The following is a 17,341-nucleotide window of genomic DNA, read 5'->3' as shown; positions in this document are numbered from 1 at the left end:
TTATTGCATAAAAATGTATCAATATAAAATTGTAAAAACATTTATTGCATAAAAATGTATCAATATAAAATTGTAAAAACATTTATTGTATAAAAATGTATCAATATATAATTGTAAAAACATTTATTGCATTAAAATGTATCAATATAAAATTGTAAAAACATTTATTGCATAAAAATGTATCAATATAAAATTGTAAAAACATTTATTGCATAAAAATGTATCAATATAAAATTGTAAAAACATTTATTGCATAAAAATGTATCAATATAAAATTGTAAAAACATTTATTGCATAAAAATGTATCAATATAAAATTGTAAACACATTTATTGCATAAAAATGTATCAATATAAAATTGTAAAAACATTTATTGTATAAAAATGTATCAATATATAATTGTAAAAACATTTATTGCATTAAAATGTATCAATATAAAATTGTAAAAACATTTATTGCATAAAAATGTATCAATATAAAATTGTAAAAACATTTATTGCATAAAAATGTATCAATATATAATTGTAAAAACATTTATTGCATAAAAATGTATCAATATAAAATTGTAAAAACATTTATTATATAAAAATGTATCAATATAAAATTGTAAAAACATTTATTGTATAAAAATGTATCAATATAAAATTGTAAAAACATTTATTGCATAAAAATGTATCAATATAAAATTGTAAAAACATTTATTATATAAAAATGTATCAATATATAATTGTAAAAACATTTATTGTATAAAAATGTATCAATATAAAATTGTAAAAACATTTATTGTATAAAAATGTATCAATATAAAATTGTAAAAACATTTATTGTATAAAAATGTATCAATATATAATTGTAAAAACATTTATTGTATAAAAATGTATCAATATATAATTGTAAAAACATTTATTGTATAAAAATGTATCAATATATAATTGTAAAAACATTTATTGCATTAAAATGTATCAATATAAAATTGTAAAAACATTTATTGCATAAAAATGTATCAATATAAAATTGTAAAAACATTTATTGCATAAAAATGTATCAATATATAATTGTAAAACATTTATTGCATAACAATGTATCAATATAAAATTGTAAAAACATTTATTATATAAAAATGTATCAATATAAAATTGTAAAAACATTTATTGTATAAAAATGTATCAATATAAAATTGTAAAAACATTTATTGTATAAAAATGTATCAATATAAAATTGTAAAAACATTTATTGTATAAAAATGTATCAATATATAATTGTAAAAACATTTATTGTAAAAAAATATATCAATATAAAATTGTAAAAACATTTATTGCATAAAAATGTATCAATATAAAATTGTAAAAACATTTATTATATAAAAATGTATCAATATAAAATTGTAAAAACATTTATTGTATTAAAATGTATCAATATAAAATTGTAAAAACATTTATTGTATAAAAATCTATCAATATATAATTGTAAAAACATTTATTGTATAAAAATGTATCAATATATAATTGTAAAAACATTTATTGTATAAAAATGTATCAATATAAAATTGTAAAAACATTTATTGCATAAAAATGTATCAATATAAAATTGTAAAAACATTTATTATAGAAAAATGTATCAATATAAAATTTTAAAAACATTTATTGTATAAAAATGTATCAATATAAAATTGTAAAAACATTTATTGTATAAAAATGTATCAATATAAAATTTTAAAAACATTTATTGCATAAAAATGTATCAATATAAAATTGTAAAAACATTTATTATATAAAAATGTATCAATATAAAAATTTTTAAAACATTTATTATATAAAAATGTATCAATATAAAATTGTAAAAACATTTATTATATAAAAATGTATCAATATAAAATTGTAAAAACATTTATTGTATAAAAATGTATCAATATAAAATTGTAAAAACATTTATTGCGTAAAAATGTATCAATATAAAATTGTAAAAACATTTTTTATATAAAAATGTATCAATATAAAATTGTAAAAACATTTATTATATAAAAATGTATCAATATAAAATTGTAAAAACATTTATTGTATAAAAATGTATCAATATAAAATTGTAAAAACATTTATTGTATAAAAATGTATCAATATAAAATTGTAAAAACATTTATTGTATAAAAATGTATCAATATAAAATTGTAAAAACATTTATTATATAAAAATGTATCAATATAAAATTGTAAAAACATTTTAATGTATATGTATAAAATATATAATTGTAAAAACATTTATTGTATAAAAATGTATCAATATAAAATTGTAAAAACATTTATTGTATAAAAAAGTGTATCAATATAAAATTGTAAACACATTTATTTAAAAGTCTGCGTAAAAAATATAATTTTAATTAAAAAAATTTGTAATGAAAATAACATTGGATATTTTTAAGTACATTTTTTTCCGAGCAAATGAATAATTTAAATGAAGCATTTTTCGAATTAAAGCAACTTTGAAGGGTCCAACTATGTTTGGAGCACCCAGATGTCTAACGCAGTGTTAAATTAAAAAAAATTAAATTTGGAAACGAAGTAATTACATTTTTTAAAATAAATAAAATCTTTTAGTTCAAAATTTGAAATTTTTGACTAATAAAAATATCATTTTCTTATTCATTCTACTTGGGTTAACCCAAGGAGAGTTTCCCCTCTCCTGGAGACAGCAAAATAAACGCCCGATCTTTGTGATGAAAAATTTTAAAGTCCAATATCGATTTATATTAAGAATGGTTGATGCTTTTTTGAATCAAAGGAGTTGGTCACGTCTTAGAAAACATTATCTCTCTCCACAAAATGGATTAATAGCAGTAGAATGAAAAAGTTTTGCTTTAAAAATGAAATTTTGTTGAAATGGTCAGCATTTAAAATGAATCATTTTATTTAATAAAAAAAATAATCCACATACTCAATTTATCATACTAACCTCGCTTCTACAGTTGTAATTTAATCAGAGAGTTTGTTTGTTTTTTTAAAATGCAGAAGATCACCCAAGTCGAACATGTCTGAAAAAATATACACCCACCTCGTCGCTCGGTTTTGAAAGAATCCTGCAGGATGGAAACCCTATCCTCTCTTGCAATATCGTATTGCCTCAAACAAATCAGGTTCGACTACTCATCGCTTCTAATTCCCGACATTTCTTGCCATCAAAGAAATAACCCGCAGTATCTGCACCCTATGCATGCCTTCTCCCTCCTGCAGCGTAAAGCTGTAGCCTCGAATATTTGCAAAAAACAACAAACAAATGATGAGGTCATAATGGCGCTGGCAGACGACATTTCGTAAATATTAAGACACTTACATGCAGCGAAAGCGTAAAAACAAGTTGTGTGAAATCGGTCTCTCTTTCTCTTTATGTGATCCACATACAGTACTGTATCACAGCTCATCAGTGCAGCTAGACAAGTAACTAGCTGAAACCTGGTTCGAAACTCGACTGCCAGAACAACAGTCGGCGCTTTTTACCGTTACGCTATTCGGCTGCTACTATGCCGGGTAGTGAATTGACATTGTCCAAACACCTAAGCTCAATTCGTTTACACAAAAAAGCATCGCTTATTACGCTTATGGCAGTATGACTTCCCAATATGCTCAATCCAAAATGAATCTACTTTTCTCTATCACACTTTTCCTCTATTTACCACTCCTTCTCTCTTTTTTATACTCCCTCTCTCTCCTTATCGATCTATCTATAAATCTCTCTCTCTCTCTCTCTCTCTTTCTCTCTCTCTCTCTCTCATTGTAGCCAAGAAATCGTGAAACAATCTCTTGTTACATACTTACAGAACAAGAACGAGAAGAAAGCTAAGAATTTTGGTTCTATTCAGCAAGAAAATTACTAATACGTGCTGTCTTGAAGCAAATGATTACAGCAAGTAATTGAAAGGGAGAGAGTTAACTCCCTTACATACATTATGCGCCTCTACTTTTAGGGACGTGTTCAGTCACCTAAGCTCGCATGCATAGATCATGATGTTATAATCATTAGATCGCTATGGCCGGATGTTACGACATTCGACGATATTTCTCGGGGTTGAGATTGGCCGTGAGGTTTGTTCCTTGCTAATGGAGTCAGAGACGGGTTCGAATCTCCCGAGCAGTAGTAATCATGTCACCCTGCAGTGCACTGATGTTTCCCGAAAGGATGAGCCACTAGTGTCTATAGGTATTGTAATAATAATAATAATAATAGTAATAATAATAATAATAATAATAATAATAATAATAATAATAATAATAATAATATTAATAATAATAATAATAATAATAATAGATAGATAGATAGATAGATAGATAGATAGATAGATAATGGCAGATGTGGCAACAATACTCCATGCATGGGCGAACCGTGGCCTTATAGAGATGCATGATACTCTCAGGGGTAAGTGGAATTTTAGCACGGTAGAGAGAACCCACTTCATCGCAGCAGCCTTGGCAATTGCTTCGATGTATTTGTTCCAATTCATGGTGTTTATAACATGTTAACGCTAGGAGCTTGAAGGAAGTACTTTCAGACAGTGTATCATTAGCCATGGCAATCAGTGGTTGAGAAGGTTTCTTGTAATTATTAAAGGAAAGAAGCTTAGTCTTAGTAGCATTGCATGTTACCAACCATTTACGGTCCCATTCCACTACAGACTGGATGTCTTCCTCTAGAATTTTAGCAATTTTCTTAGACATGCGTTCATTAATTTTACCCTCCTGTCTGTTATAGAGCAAATATACCTCAGAGAAAATGTCATTTATGAATATCAGGAATAATAAAGGTCCAAGGATAGACCCATGTGCCACACGCACCTTTCTATCACGTTGGATTTTTTTCTCGTATCTAAGAGGGATTTGATTGCGTTAAGTATACGTTCAGCAATAATATAGTTGATTTTCATGGGAAGACCATCTGTTAAATGTCTTAGATATATCTAACGATACTGAGATAGCATCTCCTGCCTTATCCAGTGTTTGCTATATACTTTCGGAGATAACAGTTAGGATATCTGCAGTAGAATGAGCTTGTCTAAATTCATACTGTCTGTCATATAAAAGTTTACTATCTGTTAGGTGGCGGAGTGGTGCTTGATTGATTAAGAACTCAAAGATTTTGGCAAAGAGAGAGAGGAGGATAATGAGGCGATAATTAAGTGGGTCAGTTCTTTCACCAAAATTCTTGTAAACTGGTACAACTGAAACAATTTTCGAGCAGTCGGGAAAGCAAGAACCGTTAAGGCATTTGGTGTAGAGCCTGGAACGAACCGAGGCAACTTCAGGGTTTTTGCGAAAGAATCATTTAAGTTTAAACCTGATTGCTGAAGAATACGTATTTAAAATTTTAGGGCTTAGTACAGCGCATGCCTCGGTAGCGTAGTAGGCTCACAATCATGCGTCTTAATCTGAGCTATCCGAAGGTTGTGAGTTCGATCCTCATTCGGGGGATTTACTTTTACTTTTTAAAGATATGATGGTTCAGATTCATAAACACATTTTTTGCACGACCATGATTACAAGAGAATATGTACGACTTTTTTTTGTGGTTTGTGCACCAAATGTTTCGTTAGTTATATATATATATGAAATAATAATAGTATATATATGTGTGTGTGTGTGTGTGTGTGTGTGTGTGTGTGTGTGTGAATACGTTTTGAAAGCTAAAAGAAAGAAAATTTTATCAATGAAGAATCTGTTTTTTCTTTTTTCGTCTTCTTGACCGCATGGTTGAATTCTGCGTGTGAGTGTGTTGGTATTAGTTCGATGTTCTTTTTAAGGCTCGATATTTTAAAATAAAAGAAAATCGGACTACGACCAACACCCTCACACGCATAATTCCACCATACGGTCAAGAAAACGAAAAAAGAAAAAACAGATTCTTCATTGATAAGGGTGTTTAGCATCGAAATATAAGCAAATAAATTTTTTTATATTTAAAAAAAAAATGCGTTGTTTTTAGCTTTCAAAACGTATTCATTTATATGCGTTATTATTTTCAATTTTCAATTAACACAACGCTTCAAAAGCAGGTAAAGCAGATAAAAAAAAATTTCTTTCCTTATTATATACAGGGTGACCCAAAAAAAAAAGGGCCCCAACAATAATTAGGCCCCGTTTCTTGGTGTTTTGTCTGAATGAAATGAAACTTTGGTCATAACTAGCTTATTATATTCAAAACATCACATCAAAACACTAGGATCTTTGGGTTTTTTCTTCGTTGACTGTAAAATGCTCAGAAAAACAATTGAATGTCCTCTGTTTTGGGGGGTCACGCTGTATATATATATATATATATATATATATATATATATATAGAGAGAGAGAGAGAGAGAGAGAGAGAGAGAGAATAGGTGACAAAAATTTATATTTATATACATGATGTTGAAAATTTTTATATTTTATTCCTTTACATCAATTGATCCTTAAAGTTCCTGACAGTACCTGTTTCGTAGCGCAAAATCAATCACTTAATAATTATATCAATTACTGAATCTATTATGCCCTTAACTCATCAGAAGAAATAGCAACAATCAATCCACCAACAGGAATTAAAATGTGATACATGGTGAGAATCCGAAAATTTGGAAGAGAAGCTGCAGTTATCCTTTGCATTTTTCAATTACGCCATCTTGGATTTTTTCCAATCCAATATCAACAAAAGGGACATTTATTAAAAGTTTTTTGTTTTTCTTTTTGTTTTTACTCTTATGCACCCAAAACAAGGTACAAGGCCACTTGGATGTTTGGACTTGGACTATTTGGGATTATTTCTAAGGAAACACTATGTAGGAAGTTATGCAGCGAGATGAGCAAGAGTACTTGAACTTCTGCATGCCAATACAGTCAGGGAAGCAGGAAAGAAGGAAGGAATTCCAAATTCTAGCAGTTTGGGAAAAAATTGTTAGAGTAGAAAGCTTTCCGGCATCTAGGGACCTTAACAGTGAAGAGGTGGGATTTTGTTGCTTGTTGGGTTAGTCAGGGGTATTTACGTCGAGGGGTCACAAGTGTTATAAGTTCATAAAAGCACATTCCATTAAAATGCTTGTAGAACAGACACAGGGATGCAACATTGTGGTGATGGGACAGAGGTTTGAACTTGGCTGATAGTGCGGAACCTATTAGGTTGGAGACTCTTTTTTGAATGTTAAGAACGAGAGACTAGTGGCAAATGCACCTGAGTAGAAGGTTTTCCAGCATCTGTAGATGCAAACAGTAAAGGGATGGGATTTTGCTGCTTGATGGGTTAGCCGGAAGTAGGTACGTTGAGAACGCACAAGTGCAAAGCAATCATCAGAGCACATTCCAGTTAAGTACTTGTAGAACACAAGGCTGCAAAAGTGGGAGAGACTAGTGGTAGATGCACCAGTCCACATGTGGCAACGCTAATCCATGCGTGGGGAAATTGTGACTTTGTAGAGATATAAAATACTGTCAGGTATGAGTAATTTTCTAGCATGGTAGAGGGAGCCAACTTTCTTTGTAACAGCCTTGGCAATGTCTTCAATGTATTTGTTCCAATTCATGTAGCCTGTTAATGTTAAACCAAGAAGGTTGAACAAGAAACTTTCATGTAACAATGACAATCAATGGTTGAAGGTTTCTTGTAATTGTAAAAAAAAAAAAAGAAAATTTTATCTTGGCATCATTAAATGTTACCATCCATTTCTGTTACCGTTCCATTACAGACTGGCGGTCATTCTTTAAAGTTTCAGCCATTGCATTAGATATGTGTTCAATCGTTTTCTCGTTGTGCCTGTTCTAGAGCATGGTGTCATCAGCAAAGATACTCATCTTGGAGACAATTTACACAGTAAATGAGAAATGACGTTCTGAATTTTTGGTTATTCGTATTTCGATTCATTGGACTACGTTTCTCATGTTGAGTGTGATTTTCACAACGTTTCGGCCGATGTAACCTCCGACGTTCTTCAGAGGTATCCGCAAGGACCTGTGGCACAGTAGTTAGAGTACTTGGAAAAATCAATTGTAACAGTGATATTCTCCTAAAGGTTGAAGGTTCAATTCTCAGTGTGGGCAATCGCAAAATACAATTGCGAATTACTTAGGATTTCAATCCAGTCATGGCTGACAAAAAAAAAGCACGCTACCAAATTAAATACACAAAGTGTTCCGCTCAAAACTTTTAAATGAGGATTGGGAATTCATATTATTTGGATTCATCGGACTACTGTTTTCATCTTGAGTGTGATTTTCATGATATTTCGATTGTAACATCTTATCTTCGTCGAGTGTATTTGGTGAACTCGGGGAATGTTTCTGTCGCACTCGGTAATTTGGAACAAATTTCTAACGGAACCCTATATTTACTTAATGGGGATATGTAAGTCATACTTTATATTTTGGATTTTCATCATTTAATCAGAGTTGAATGTAGATTTTTGCCTAATCGTCTTTTGAATAAAAAGCGAAGGTGTATGCCCCAGGTGAGGATCGAACTCACGACCTTCAGATAGCTCAGGCTAAGATACATGATTATGAGACTGACGCGCTGCCTACTGCGCTACCGAGGCATTCAACGGCCATAACACACAAAACAATACATAGGCAGTCTTTTGCCAAGCACTTTTAAACTTATTTGTTTCTCCGCTTTTCATCTACACACATATATAAAGGTATACTCATGCAAAAAATATGTATAAAATTTCAGTTGGATGTGGATTTTTGCCTAATCGTCTTTTCACTTAAAAGCAAAAGTAGATGCCCCAGGTGAGGATCGAACTCACGACCTTCAGATAGCTCAGGCTAAGATACATGATTATGAGACTGACGCGCTGCCTACTGCGCTACCGAGGCATTCAACGGCCAGCACACACAAAACAATACATAGGCATTCTTTTGCCAAGCACTTTTACACTGAATTGTTTCTTCGCTTTTCATCTACACACATATATAAAGGTAGACTCATGCAAAAAATATGTATAAAATTTCAGTTGGATGTGGATTTTTGCCTAATCGTCTTTTCGCTTAAAAGCAAAAGTTGATGCCCCAGGTGAGGATCGAACTCACGACCTTCAGATAGCTCAGGCTAAGATACATGATTATGAGACTGACGCGCTGCCTACTGCGCTACCGAGGAATTCAACGGCCAGCACACACAAAACAATACATAGGCATTCTTTTGCCAAGCACTTTAACACTTAATTGTTTCTTCGCTTTTAATCTACACACATATAAAGGTATACTCATGCAAAAAATATGTATAAAATTTCAGTTGGATGTGGATATTTGCCTAATCGTCTTTTCACTAAAAAGCGAAAGTAAATGCCCCAGGTGAGGATCGAACTCACGACCTTCAGATAGCTCAGGCTAAGATACATGATTATGAGACTGACGCGCTGCCTACTGCGCTACCGAGGCATTCAACGGCAAGCACACACAAAAAAATACATAGGCATTTTTTTGCCAAGCACTTTTAAACTTAATTGTTTCTTCGCTTTTCATCTACACACATATATAAAGGTATACTCGTGCAAAAAATACGTATAAAATTTCAGTTGGATGTGGATTTTTGCCTAATCGTCTTTTCACTAAAAAGCAAAAGTAGATGCCCCAGGTGAGGATCGAACTCACGACCTTCAGATAGCACAGACTAAGATACATGATTATGAGACTGACGCGCTGCCTACTGCGCTACCGAGGCATTCAACGGCCAGCACACACAAAACAATACATAGGCATTCTTTTGCCAAGCAGTCCAAGCACTTTTAAACTTAATTGTGAGGTCGCTTTTCATCTACACACATATATAAAGGTATACTCATGCAAAAAATATGTATAAAATTTCAGTTGGATGTGGATTTTTGCCTAATCGTCTTTTCGCTTGAAAGCAAAAGTTTATGCCCAAGGTGAGGATCGAACTCACGACCTTCAGATAGCTCAGGCTAAGATACATGATTATGAGACTGACGCCCTGCCTACTGCGCTACCGAGGCATTCAACGGCAAGGACACACAAAACAATACATAGGCATTCTTTTGCCAAGCACTTTTAAACTTAATTGTCTCTTCGCTTTTAATCTACACACATATATAAAGGTATACTATTGCTAAAAATATGTATAAAATTTCAGTTGGATGTGGATTTTTGCCTTATCGTCTTTTCGCTTAAAAGCAAAAGTTGATGCCCCAGGTGAGAATCGAACTCATGACCTTCAGATAGCTCAGGCTAAGATAAATAATTATGAGACAGACGCGCTGCCTACTGCGCTACCGAGGCATTCAACGGCTAGCACACACAAAACAATACATAGGCATTCTTTTGCCAAGCACTTTTAAACTAAATTGTTTCTCGCTTTTAATCTACACACATATATAAAGGTATACTCATGCAAAAAATATATATAAAATTTCAGTTGGATGTGGATTTTTGCCTAATCGTCTATTCACTAAAAACCAAAAGCAGATGCCCCAGGTGAGGATCGAACTCACGACCTTCAGATAGCTCAGGCTAAGATACATGACTATGAGACTGACGCGCTGCCTACTGCGCTACCGAGGCATTCAACGGCAAGGACACACAAAACAATACATAGGCATTCTTTTGCCAAGCACTTTTAAACTAAATTGTTTCTTCGCTTTTAATCTACACACATATATAAAGGTATACTCATGCAAAAAATATGTATAAAATTTCAGTTGGATGTGGATTTTTGCCTAATCGTCTTTTCACTAAAAAGCAAAAGTAGATACCCCAGGTGAGGATCGAACTCACGACCTTCAGATCGCTCAGGCTAAGATACATCATTATGAGACTGACGCGCTGCCTACTGCGCTACCGAGGCATTCGCCGGCCAGAAAACACAAAACAATACATAGGCATTCTTTGTCCAAGCACTTTTAAATTTAATTGTCTCTTCGCTTTTCATCTACACACATATATAAAGGTATACTCATGCAAAAAATATGTATAAAATTTCAGTTGGATGTGGATTTTTGCCTAATCGTCTTTTCACTAAAAAGCAAAAGTAGATGCCCCAGGTGAGGATCGAACTCACGACCTTCAGATAGCTCAGGCTAAGATACATGATTATGAGATGACGCGCTGCCTACTGCACTACGGAGGCATTCGCCGGCCAGAAAACACAACACAATACATAGGCATTCTTTTGCCAAGCACTTTTGAATTTAATTGTTTCTTCGCTTTTCATCTACACAAATATATAAAGGTATACTCATGCAAAAAATATGTATAAAATTTCAGTTGGATGTGGATTTTTGCCTAATCGTCTTTTCACTAAAAAGCAAAAGTAGATACCCCAGGTGAGGATCGAACTCACGACCTTCAGATCGCTCAGGCTAAGATACATCATTATGAGACTGACGCGCTGTCTACTGCGCTACCGAGGCATTCGCCTGCAAGAAAACACAAAACAATACATAGGCATTCTTTTGCCAAGCACTTTTAAACGTAATTGTCTCTTCGCTTTTCATCTACACACATATACAAAGGTATACTCATGCAAAAAATATGTATAAAATTTCAGTTGGATGTGGATTTTTGCCTAATCCTTTTTTCACTAAAAAGCAAAAGTAGATGCCCCAGGTGAGGATCGAACTCACGACCTTCAGATCGCTCAGGCTAAGATACATGATTATGAGACTGACGCGCTGCCTACTGCGCTACCGAGGCATTCGCCTGCCAGAAAACACAAAAAAATTCATAGGAATTCTTTTGCCAAGCACTTTTAAACTTAATTGTTTCTTCGCTTTTCATCTACACACATATATAAAGGTATACTCATGCAAAAAATATGTATAAAATTTCAATTGGATGTGGATTTTTGCCCAATCGTCTGTTCAGTACAAAGCAAAAGTAGATGCCCCAGGTGAGGATCGAACTCACGACCTTCAGATCGCTCAGGCTAAGATACATGATTATGAGACTGACGCGCTGCCTACTGCGCTACCGAGGCATTCGCCGGCCAGAAAACATAAAACAATACATAGGCATTCTTTTGCCAAGCACTTTTAAACTTAATTGTTTCTTCGCTTTTCATCTACACACATATATAAAGGTATACTCATGCAAAAAATATGTATAAAATTTCAGTTGGATGTGGATTTTTGCCTAATCGTCTTTTCACTAAAAACCAAAAGTAGATGCCCCAGGTGAGGATCGAACTCACGACCTTCAGATCGCTCAGGGTAATATACATGATTATGAGACTGACGCGCTGCCTACTGCGCTACCGAGGCATTCGTCGGCCAGAAAACACAAAACAATACATAGGCATTCTTTTGCCAAGCACTTTTAAACTTAATTGTCTCTTCGCTTTTCATCTACACACATATATAAAGGTATACTCATGCAAAAAATATGTATAAAATTTCAGTTGGATGTGGATTTTTGCCTAATCGTCTTTTCGCTTGAAAGCAAAATTTTATGCCCCAGGTGAGGATCGAACTCACGACCTTGAGATAGCTCAGGCTAAGATACATGATTATGAGACTGACGCGCTGCCTACTGCGCTACCGAGGCATTCAACGGCCAGAACACACAAAACAATACATAGGCATTCTTTTGCCAAGCACTTTTAAACTTAATTGTTTCTTCGTTTTTAATCTACACACATATATAAAGGTATACTCATGCAAAAAATATGTATAAAATTTCAGTTGGATGTGGATTTTTGCCTAATCGTCTTTTCGCTTAAAAGCAAAAGTTGATGCCCCAGGTGAGGATCGAACTCACGACCTTCAGATAGCTCAGGCTAAGATACATGATTATGAGACTGACGCGCTGCCTACTGCGCTACCGAGGCATTCAACGGCCAGCACACACAAAACAATACATAGGCATTCTTTGTCCAATCTCTTTTAAACTTAATTGTTAGGTCGCTTTGCATCTACACACATATATAAAGGTATACTCATGCAAAAAATATGTATAAAATTTCAGTTGGATGTGGATTTTTGCCTAATCGTCTTTTCACTAAAAACCAAAAGTAGATGCCCCAGGTGAGGATCGAACTCACGACCTGCAGATAGCTCAGGCTAAGATACATGATTATGAGATGACGCGCTGCCTACTGCACTACCGAGGCATTCGCCGGCCAGGAAACACAACACAATACATAGGCATTCTTTTGCCAAGCACTTTTAAACTTAATTGTTTCTTCGCTTTTAATCTACACATATATATAAAGGTATACTCATGCAAAAAATATGTATAAAATTTCAGTTGGATGTGGATTTTTGCCTAATCGTCTTTTCGCTTGAAAGCAAAAGTTTATGCCCCAGGTGAGGATCGAACTCACGACCTTCAGATAGCTCAGGCTAAGATACATGATTATGAGACTGACGAGCTGCCTACTGCGCTACCGAGGCATTCGCCCGTCCAGAAAACACAAAACAATACATAGGCATTCTTCTGCCAAGCACTTTTAAACTAAATTGTTTCTTCGCTTTTCATCTACACACATATATAAAGGTATACACATGCAAAAAATATGTATAAAATTTCAGTTGGATGTGGATTTTTGCCTAATCGTCTTTTCGCTTAAAAGCAAAAGTTGATGCCCCAGGTGAGGATCGAACTCACGACCTTCAGATAGCTCAGGCTAAGATACATGATTATGAGACTGACGAGCTGCCTACTGCGCTACCGAGGCATTCAACGGCCAGCACACACAAAACAATACATAGGCATTCTTTGTCCAAGCACTTTTAAACTTAATTGTCTCTTCGCTTTTCATCTACACACATATATAAAGGTATACTCATGCAAAAAATATGTATAAAATTTCAGTTGGATGTGAATTTTTGCCTAATCGTCTTTTCGGTTGAAAGCAAAAGTAGATGCCCCAGGTGAGGATCGAACTCACGACCTTCAGATAGCTCAGGCTAAGATACATGATTATGAGACTGACGAGCTGCCTACTGCGCTACCGAGGCATTCAACGGCCAGCACACACAAAACAATACATAGGCATTCTTTTGCCAAGCACTTTTAAACTTAATTGTTTCTTCGCTTTTCATCTACACACATATATAAAGGTATACTCATGCAAAAAATATGTATAAAATTTCAGTTGGATGTGGATTTTTGCCTAATCGTCTTTTCACTAAAAAGCAAAAGTAGATGCCCAAGGTGAGGATCGAACTCACGACCTTCAGATCGCTCAGGCTAAGATACATGATTACGAGACTGACGCGCTGCCTACTGCGCTACCGAGGCATTCGCCTGCCAGAAAACACAAAACAATACATAGGCATTCTTTTGCCAAGCACTTTTAAACTTAATTGTTTCTTCGCTTTTAATCTACACACATATATAAAGGTATACTCATGCAAAAAATATGTATAAAATTTCAGTTGGATGTGGATTTTTGCCTAATCGTCTTTTCGCTTGAAAGCAAAAGTTTATACCCTAGGTGAGGATCGAACTCACGACCTTCAGATAGCTCAGGCTAAGATACATGATTATGAGACTGACGAGCTGCCTACTGCGCTACCGAGGCATTCGCCGGCCAGCACACACAACACAATACATAGGAATTCTTTTGCCAAGCACTTTTGAATTTAATTGTTGCTTCGCCTTTAATCTACACACATATATAAAGGTATACTCATGCACAAAATATGTATAAAATTTCAGTTGGATGTGGATTGTTGCCTAATCGTCTTTTCGCTTAAAAGCAAAAGTTGATGCCCCAGGTGAGGATCGAACTCACGACCTTCAGATAGCTCAGGCTAAGATACATGATTATGAGACTGACGCGCTGCCTACTGCGCTACCGAGGCATTCAACGGCCAGCACACACAACACAATACATAGGCATCCTTTTGCCAAGCACTTTTAAACTTTATTGTTTCTTCGCTTTTCATCTACACACATATATAAAGGTATACTCATGCAAAAAATATGTATAAAATGTCAGTTGGATGTGGATTTTTGCCTAATCGTCTTTTCGCTTAAAAGCAAAATTTTGTGGCCAAGGTGAGGATCGAACTCACGACCTTCAGATAGCTCAGGCTAAGATACATTATTATGAGACTGACGCGCTGCCTACTGCGCTACCGAGGCATTCAACGGCTAGCACACACAAAACAATACATAGGCATTCTTTTGCCAAGCACTTTTAAACTTAATTGTTTCTTCGCTTTTAATCTACACACATATATAAAGGTATACTCATGCAAAAAATATGTATAAAATTTCAGTTGGATGTGGATTTTTGCCTAATCGTCTTTTCAATAAAAACCAAAAGTAGATGCCCCAGGTGAGGATCGAACTCACGACCTTCAGATAGCTCAGGCTAAGATACATGACTATGAGACTGACGCGCTGCCTACTGCGCTACCGAGGCATTCAACGGCCAGCGCACACAAAACAATACATAGGCATCCTTTTGCCAAGCACTTTTAAACTTAATTGTTTCTTCGCTTTTCATCTACACACATATATAAAGGTATACTCATGCAAAAAATATGTATAAAATTTCAGTTGGATGTGGATTATTGCCTAATCGTCTTTTCAATAAAAACCATATGTAGATGCCCCAGGTGAGGATCGAACTCACGACCTTCAGATCGCTCAGGCTAAGATACATGATTATGACACTGAGCCGCTGCCTACTGCGCTGCCGAGGCATTCAACGGCCAGCACACACAAAACAATACATAGGCATTCTTTTGCCAAGCACTTTTAAACTTAATTGTTTCTTCGCTTTTAATCTACACACATGTATAAAGGTATACTCATGCAAAAAATATGTATAAAATTTCAGTTGGATGTTGATTTTTGCCTAATCGTCTTTTCGCTTAAAAGCAAAAGTAGATGCTCCAGGTGAGGATCGAACTCACGACCTTCAGATAGCTCAGGCTAAGATACATGATTATGAGACTGACGCGCTGCCTACTGCGCTACCGAAGCATTCAACGGCTAGCACACACAAAACAATACATAGGCATTCTTTTGCTAAGAACTTTTAAACTTAATTGTTTCTTCGCTTTTCATCTACACACATATATAAAGGTATACACATGCAAAAAATATGTATAAAATTTCAGTTGGATGTGGATTTTTACCTAATCGTCTTTTCGCTTAAATGCAAAAGTAGATGCCCCAGGTGAGGATCGAACTCACGACCTTCAGATAGCTCAGGCTAAGATACATGATTATGAGACTGACGCGCTGCCTACTGCGCTACCGAGGCATTCACCGGCCAGCACACACAAAACAATACATAGGCATTCTTTTGCCAAGAACTTTTAAACTTAATTGTTTCTTCGCTTTTAATCTACACACATATATAAAGGTATACTCATGCAAAAAATATGTATAAAATTTCAGTTGGATGTGGATTATTGCCTAATCGTCTTTTCAATAAAAACCATATGTAGATGCCCCAGGTGAGGATCGAACTCACGACCTTCAGATAGCTCAGGCTAAGATACATGATTATGAGACTGACGCGCTGCCTACTGCGCTACCGAGGCATTCACCGGCCAGCACACACAAAACAATACATAGGCATTCTTTTGCCAAGCACTTTTGAACTTAATTGTTCCTTCGCTTTTAATTATCACACATATAAAGGTATACTCATGCAAAAAATATGTATAAAATTTCAGTTGTATGTGGATTTTTGCCTAATCGTCTTTTCGCTTAAATGCAAAAGTAGATGCCCCAGGTGAGCATCGAACTCACGACCTTCAGATTGCTCAGGGTAAGATACATGATTATGAGACTGACGCGCTGCCTACTGCGCTACCGAGGCATTCAACGGCCAGCACACACAAAACAATACATAGGCATTCTTTTGCCACGCACTTTTAAACTTAATTGTTTCTTCGCTTTTCATCTACACACATATATAAAGGTATACTCATGCAAAAAATATGTATAAAATTTCAGTTGGATGTGGATTTTTGCCTAATCGTCTTTTCGCTTAAAAGCAAAAGTTGATGCCCCAGGTTAGGATCGAACTCACGACCTTCAGATAGCTCAGGCTAAGATACATGATTATGAGACTGACGCGCTGCCTACTGCGCTACCGAGGCATTCAACGGCCAGCACACACAAAACAATACATAGGCATTCTTTTGCCAAGCACTTTTAAACTTAATTGTTTCTTCGCTTTTCATCTACACACATATATAAAGGTATACTCATGCAAAAAATATGTATAAAATTTCAGTTGGATGTGGATTTTTGCCTAATCGTCTTTTCGCTTAAAAGCAAAAGTTGATGCCCCAGGTTAGGATCGAACTCACGACCTTCAGATAGCTCAGGCTAAGATACATGATTATGAGACTGACGCGCTGCCTACTGCGCTACCGAGGCATTCAACGGCTAGCACACACAAAACAATACA

The 17,341-nt window shown here is 34.7% G+C and overlaps 25 non-coding genes across 25 annotated transcripts; all 25 read right to left on the bottom strand.

The window, feature by feature from the left end:
- Positions 1-8,439: 8,439 nt before the first annotated feature.
- On the bottom strand, positions 8,440-8,534 carry Trnam-cau (transfer RNA methionine (anticodon CAU)). The gene is made up of 2 exons: positions 8,498-8,534; positions 8,440-8,475 (listed from the first exon to the last, which is right to left on the bottom strand). It is a non-coding gene; the product is annotated as a tRNA-Met (tRNA).
- Positions 8,535-8,722: 188 nt separating this feature from the next.
- On the bottom strand, positions 8,723-8,817 carry Trnam-cau (transfer RNA methionine (anticodon CAU)). The gene is made up of 2 exons: positions 8,781-8,817; positions 8,723-8,758 (listed from the first exon to the last, which is right to left on the bottom strand). It is a non-coding gene; the product is annotated as a tRNA-Met (tRNA).
- A 188-nt stretch (positions 8,818-9,005) lies between these two features.
- Positions 9,006-9,100, bottom strand: Trnam-cau (transfer RNA methionine (anticodon CAU)). The gene is made up of 2 exons: positions 9,064-9,100; positions 9,006-9,041 (listed from the first exon to the last, which is right to left on the bottom strand). It is a non-coding gene; the product is annotated as a tRNA-Met (tRNA).
- A 186-nt stretch (positions 9,101-9,286) lies between these two features.
- Trnam-cau (transfer RNA methionine (anticodon CAU)) lies at positions 9,287-9,381 on the bottom strand. Its single transcript has 2 exons — positions 9,345-9,381; positions 9,287-9,322 (listed from the first exon to the last, which is right to left on the bottom strand). It is a non-coding gene; the product is annotated as a tRNA-Met (tRNA).
- A 188-nt stretch (positions 9,382-9,569) lies between these two features.
- On the bottom strand, positions 9,570-9,664 carry Trnam-cau (transfer RNA methionine (anticodon CAU)). Its single transcript has 2 exons — positions 9,628-9,664; positions 9,570-9,605 (listed from the first exon to the last, which is right to left on the bottom strand). It is a non-coding gene; the product is annotated as a tRNA-Met (tRNA).
- Positions 9,665-10,426: 762 nt separating this feature from the next.
- Trnam-cau (transfer RNA methionine (anticodon CAU)) lies at positions 10,427-10,521 on the bottom strand. Its single transcript has 2 exons — positions 10,485-10,521; positions 10,427-10,462 (listed from the first exon to the last, which is right to left on the bottom strand). It is a non-coding gene; the product is annotated as a tRNA-Met (tRNA).
- A 188-nt stretch (positions 10,522-10,709) lies between these two features.
- Positions 10,710-10,804, bottom strand: Trnam-cau (transfer RNA methionine (anticodon CAU)). The gene is made up of 2 exons: positions 10,768-10,804; positions 10,710-10,745 (listed from the first exon to the last, which is right to left on the bottom strand). It is a non-coding gene; the product is annotated as a tRNA-Met (tRNA).
- A 470-nt stretch (positions 10,805-11,274) lies between these two features.
- On the bottom strand, positions 11,275-11,369 carry Trnam-cau (transfer RNA methionine (anticodon CAU)). Its single transcript has 2 exons — positions 11,333-11,369; positions 11,275-11,310 (listed from the first exon to the last, which is right to left on the bottom strand). It is a non-coding gene; the product is annotated as a tRNA-Met (tRNA).
- Positions 11,370-11,557: 188 nt separating this feature from the next.
- Trnam-cau (transfer RNA methionine (anticodon CAU)) lies at positions 11,558-11,652 on the bottom strand. The gene is made up of 2 exons: positions 11,616-11,652; positions 11,558-11,593 (listed from the first exon to the last, which is right to left on the bottom strand). It is a non-coding gene; the product is annotated as a tRNA-Met (tRNA).
- A 188-nt stretch (positions 11,653-11,840) lies between these two features.
- Positions 11,841-11,935, bottom strand: Trnam-cau (transfer RNA methionine (anticodon CAU)). The gene is made up of 2 exons: positions 11,899-11,935; positions 11,841-11,876 (listed from the first exon to the last, which is right to left on the bottom strand). It is a non-coding gene; the product is annotated as a tRNA-Met (tRNA).
- A 188-nt stretch (positions 11,936-12,123) lies between these two features.
- Trnam-cau (transfer RNA methionine (anticodon CAU)) lies at positions 12,124-12,218 on the bottom strand. The gene is made up of 2 exons: positions 12,182-12,218; positions 12,124-12,159 (listed from the first exon to the last, which is right to left on the bottom strand). It is a non-coding gene; the product is annotated as a tRNA-Met (tRNA).
- A 188-nt stretch (positions 12,219-12,406) lies between these two features.
- Trnam-cau (transfer RNA methionine (anticodon CAU)) lies at positions 12,407-12,501 on the bottom strand. The gene is made up of 2 exons: positions 12,465-12,501; positions 12,407-12,442 (listed from the first exon to the last, which is right to left on the bottom strand). It is a non-coding gene; the product is annotated as a tRNA-Met (tRNA).
- Positions 12,502-12,689: 188 nt separating this feature from the next.
- Positions 12,690-12,784, bottom strand: Trnam-cau (transfer RNA methionine (anticodon CAU)). Its single transcript has 2 exons — positions 12,748-12,784; positions 12,690-12,725 (listed from the first exon to the last, which is right to left on the bottom strand). It is a non-coding gene; the product is annotated as a tRNA-Met (tRNA).
- Positions 12,785-13,254: 470 nt separating this feature from the next.
- Positions 13,255-13,349, bottom strand: Trnam-cau (transfer RNA methionine (anticodon CAU)). Its single transcript has 2 exons — positions 13,313-13,349; positions 13,255-13,290 (listed from the first exon to the last, which is right to left on the bottom strand). It is a non-coding gene; the product is annotated as a tRNA-Met (tRNA).
- Positions 13,350-13,538: 189 nt separating this feature from the next.
- On the bottom strand, positions 13,539-13,633 carry Trnam-cau (transfer RNA methionine (anticodon CAU)). Its single transcript has 2 exons — positions 13,597-13,633; positions 13,539-13,574 (listed from the first exon to the last, which is right to left on the bottom strand). It is a non-coding gene; the product is annotated as a tRNA-Met (tRNA).
- Positions 13,634-13,821: 188 nt separating this feature from the next.
- Positions 13,822-13,916, bottom strand: Trnam-cau (transfer RNA methionine (anticodon CAU)). Its single transcript has 2 exons — positions 13,880-13,916; positions 13,822-13,857 (listed from the first exon to the last, which is right to left on the bottom strand). It is a non-coding gene; the product is annotated as a tRNA-Met (tRNA).
- A 188-nt stretch (positions 13,917-14,104) lies between these two features.
- Positions 14,105-14,199, bottom strand: Trnat-cgu (transfer RNA threonine (anticodon CGU)). Its single transcript has 2 exons — positions 14,163-14,199; positions 14,105-14,140 (listed from the first exon to the last, which is right to left on the bottom strand). It is a non-coding gene; the product is annotated as a tRNA-Thr (tRNA).
- A 471-nt stretch (positions 14,200-14,670) lies between these two features.
- On the bottom strand, positions 14,671-14,765 carry Trnam-cau (transfer RNA methionine (anticodon CAU)). The gene is made up of 2 exons: positions 14,729-14,765; positions 14,671-14,706 (listed from the first exon to the last, which is right to left on the bottom strand). It is a non-coding gene; the product is annotated as a tRNA-Met (tRNA).
- Positions 14,766-15,236: 471 nt separating this feature from the next.
- Positions 15,237-15,331, bottom strand: Trnam-cau (transfer RNA methionine (anticodon CAU)). Its single transcript has 2 exons — positions 15,295-15,331; positions 15,237-15,272 (listed from the first exon to the last, which is right to left on the bottom strand). It is a non-coding gene; the product is annotated as a tRNA-Met (tRNA).
- Positions 15,332-15,802: 471 nt separating this feature from the next.
- Positions 15,803-15,897, bottom strand: Trnam-cau (transfer RNA methionine (anticodon CAU)). The gene is made up of 2 exons: positions 15,861-15,897; positions 15,803-15,838 (listed from the first exon to the last, which is right to left on the bottom strand). It is a non-coding gene; the product is annotated as a tRNA-Met (tRNA).
- Positions 15,898-16,085: 188 nt separating this feature from the next.
- On the bottom strand, positions 16,086-16,180 carry Trnam-cau (transfer RNA methionine (anticodon CAU)). Its single transcript has 2 exons — positions 16,144-16,180; positions 16,086-16,121 (listed from the first exon to the last, which is right to left on the bottom strand). It is a non-coding gene; the product is annotated as a tRNA-Met (tRNA).
- Positions 16,181-16,368: 188 nt separating this feature from the next.
- Trnam-cau (transfer RNA methionine (anticodon CAU)) lies at positions 16,369-16,463 on the bottom strand. Its single transcript has 2 exons — positions 16,427-16,463; positions 16,369-16,404 (listed from the first exon to the last, which is right to left on the bottom strand). It is a non-coding gene; the product is annotated as a tRNA-Met (tRNA).
- A 186-nt stretch (positions 16,464-16,649) lies between these two features.
- On the bottom strand, positions 16,650-16,744 carry Trnam-cau (transfer RNA methionine (anticodon CAU)). Its single transcript has 2 exons — positions 16,708-16,744; positions 16,650-16,685 (listed from the first exon to the last, which is right to left on the bottom strand). It is a non-coding gene; the product is annotated as a tRNA-Met (tRNA).
- Positions 16,745-16,932: 188 nt separating this feature from the next.
- On the bottom strand, positions 16,933-17,027 carry Trnam-cau (transfer RNA methionine (anticodon CAU)). The gene is made up of 2 exons: positions 16,991-17,027; positions 16,933-16,968 (listed from the first exon to the last, which is right to left on the bottom strand). It is a non-coding gene; the product is annotated as a tRNA-Met (tRNA).
- Positions 17,028-17,215: 188 nt separating this feature from the next.
- Trnam-cau (transfer RNA methionine (anticodon CAU)) lies at positions 17,216-17,310 on the bottom strand. Its single transcript has 2 exons — positions 17,274-17,310; positions 17,216-17,251 (listed from the first exon to the last, which is right to left on the bottom strand). It is a non-coding gene; the product is annotated as a tRNA-Met (tRNA).
- Positions 17,311-17,341: the final 31 nt, after the last annotated feature.

The sequence above is a fragment of the Euprymna scolopes genome, chromosome 32 (genome assembly GCF_053919585.1).
Source record: "Euprymna scolopes isolate OS-2025 chromosome 32, ASM5391958v1, whole genome shotgun sequence".
Taxonomy (NCBI): Eukaryota; Metazoa; Mollusca; class Cephalopoda; order Sepiida; family Sepiolidae; genus Euprymna; species Euprymna scolopes.
The sequence above is the reverse complement of the archived record's forward strand: the minus strand, read 5'-3'. Positions and strand labels throughout refer to the sequence as shown.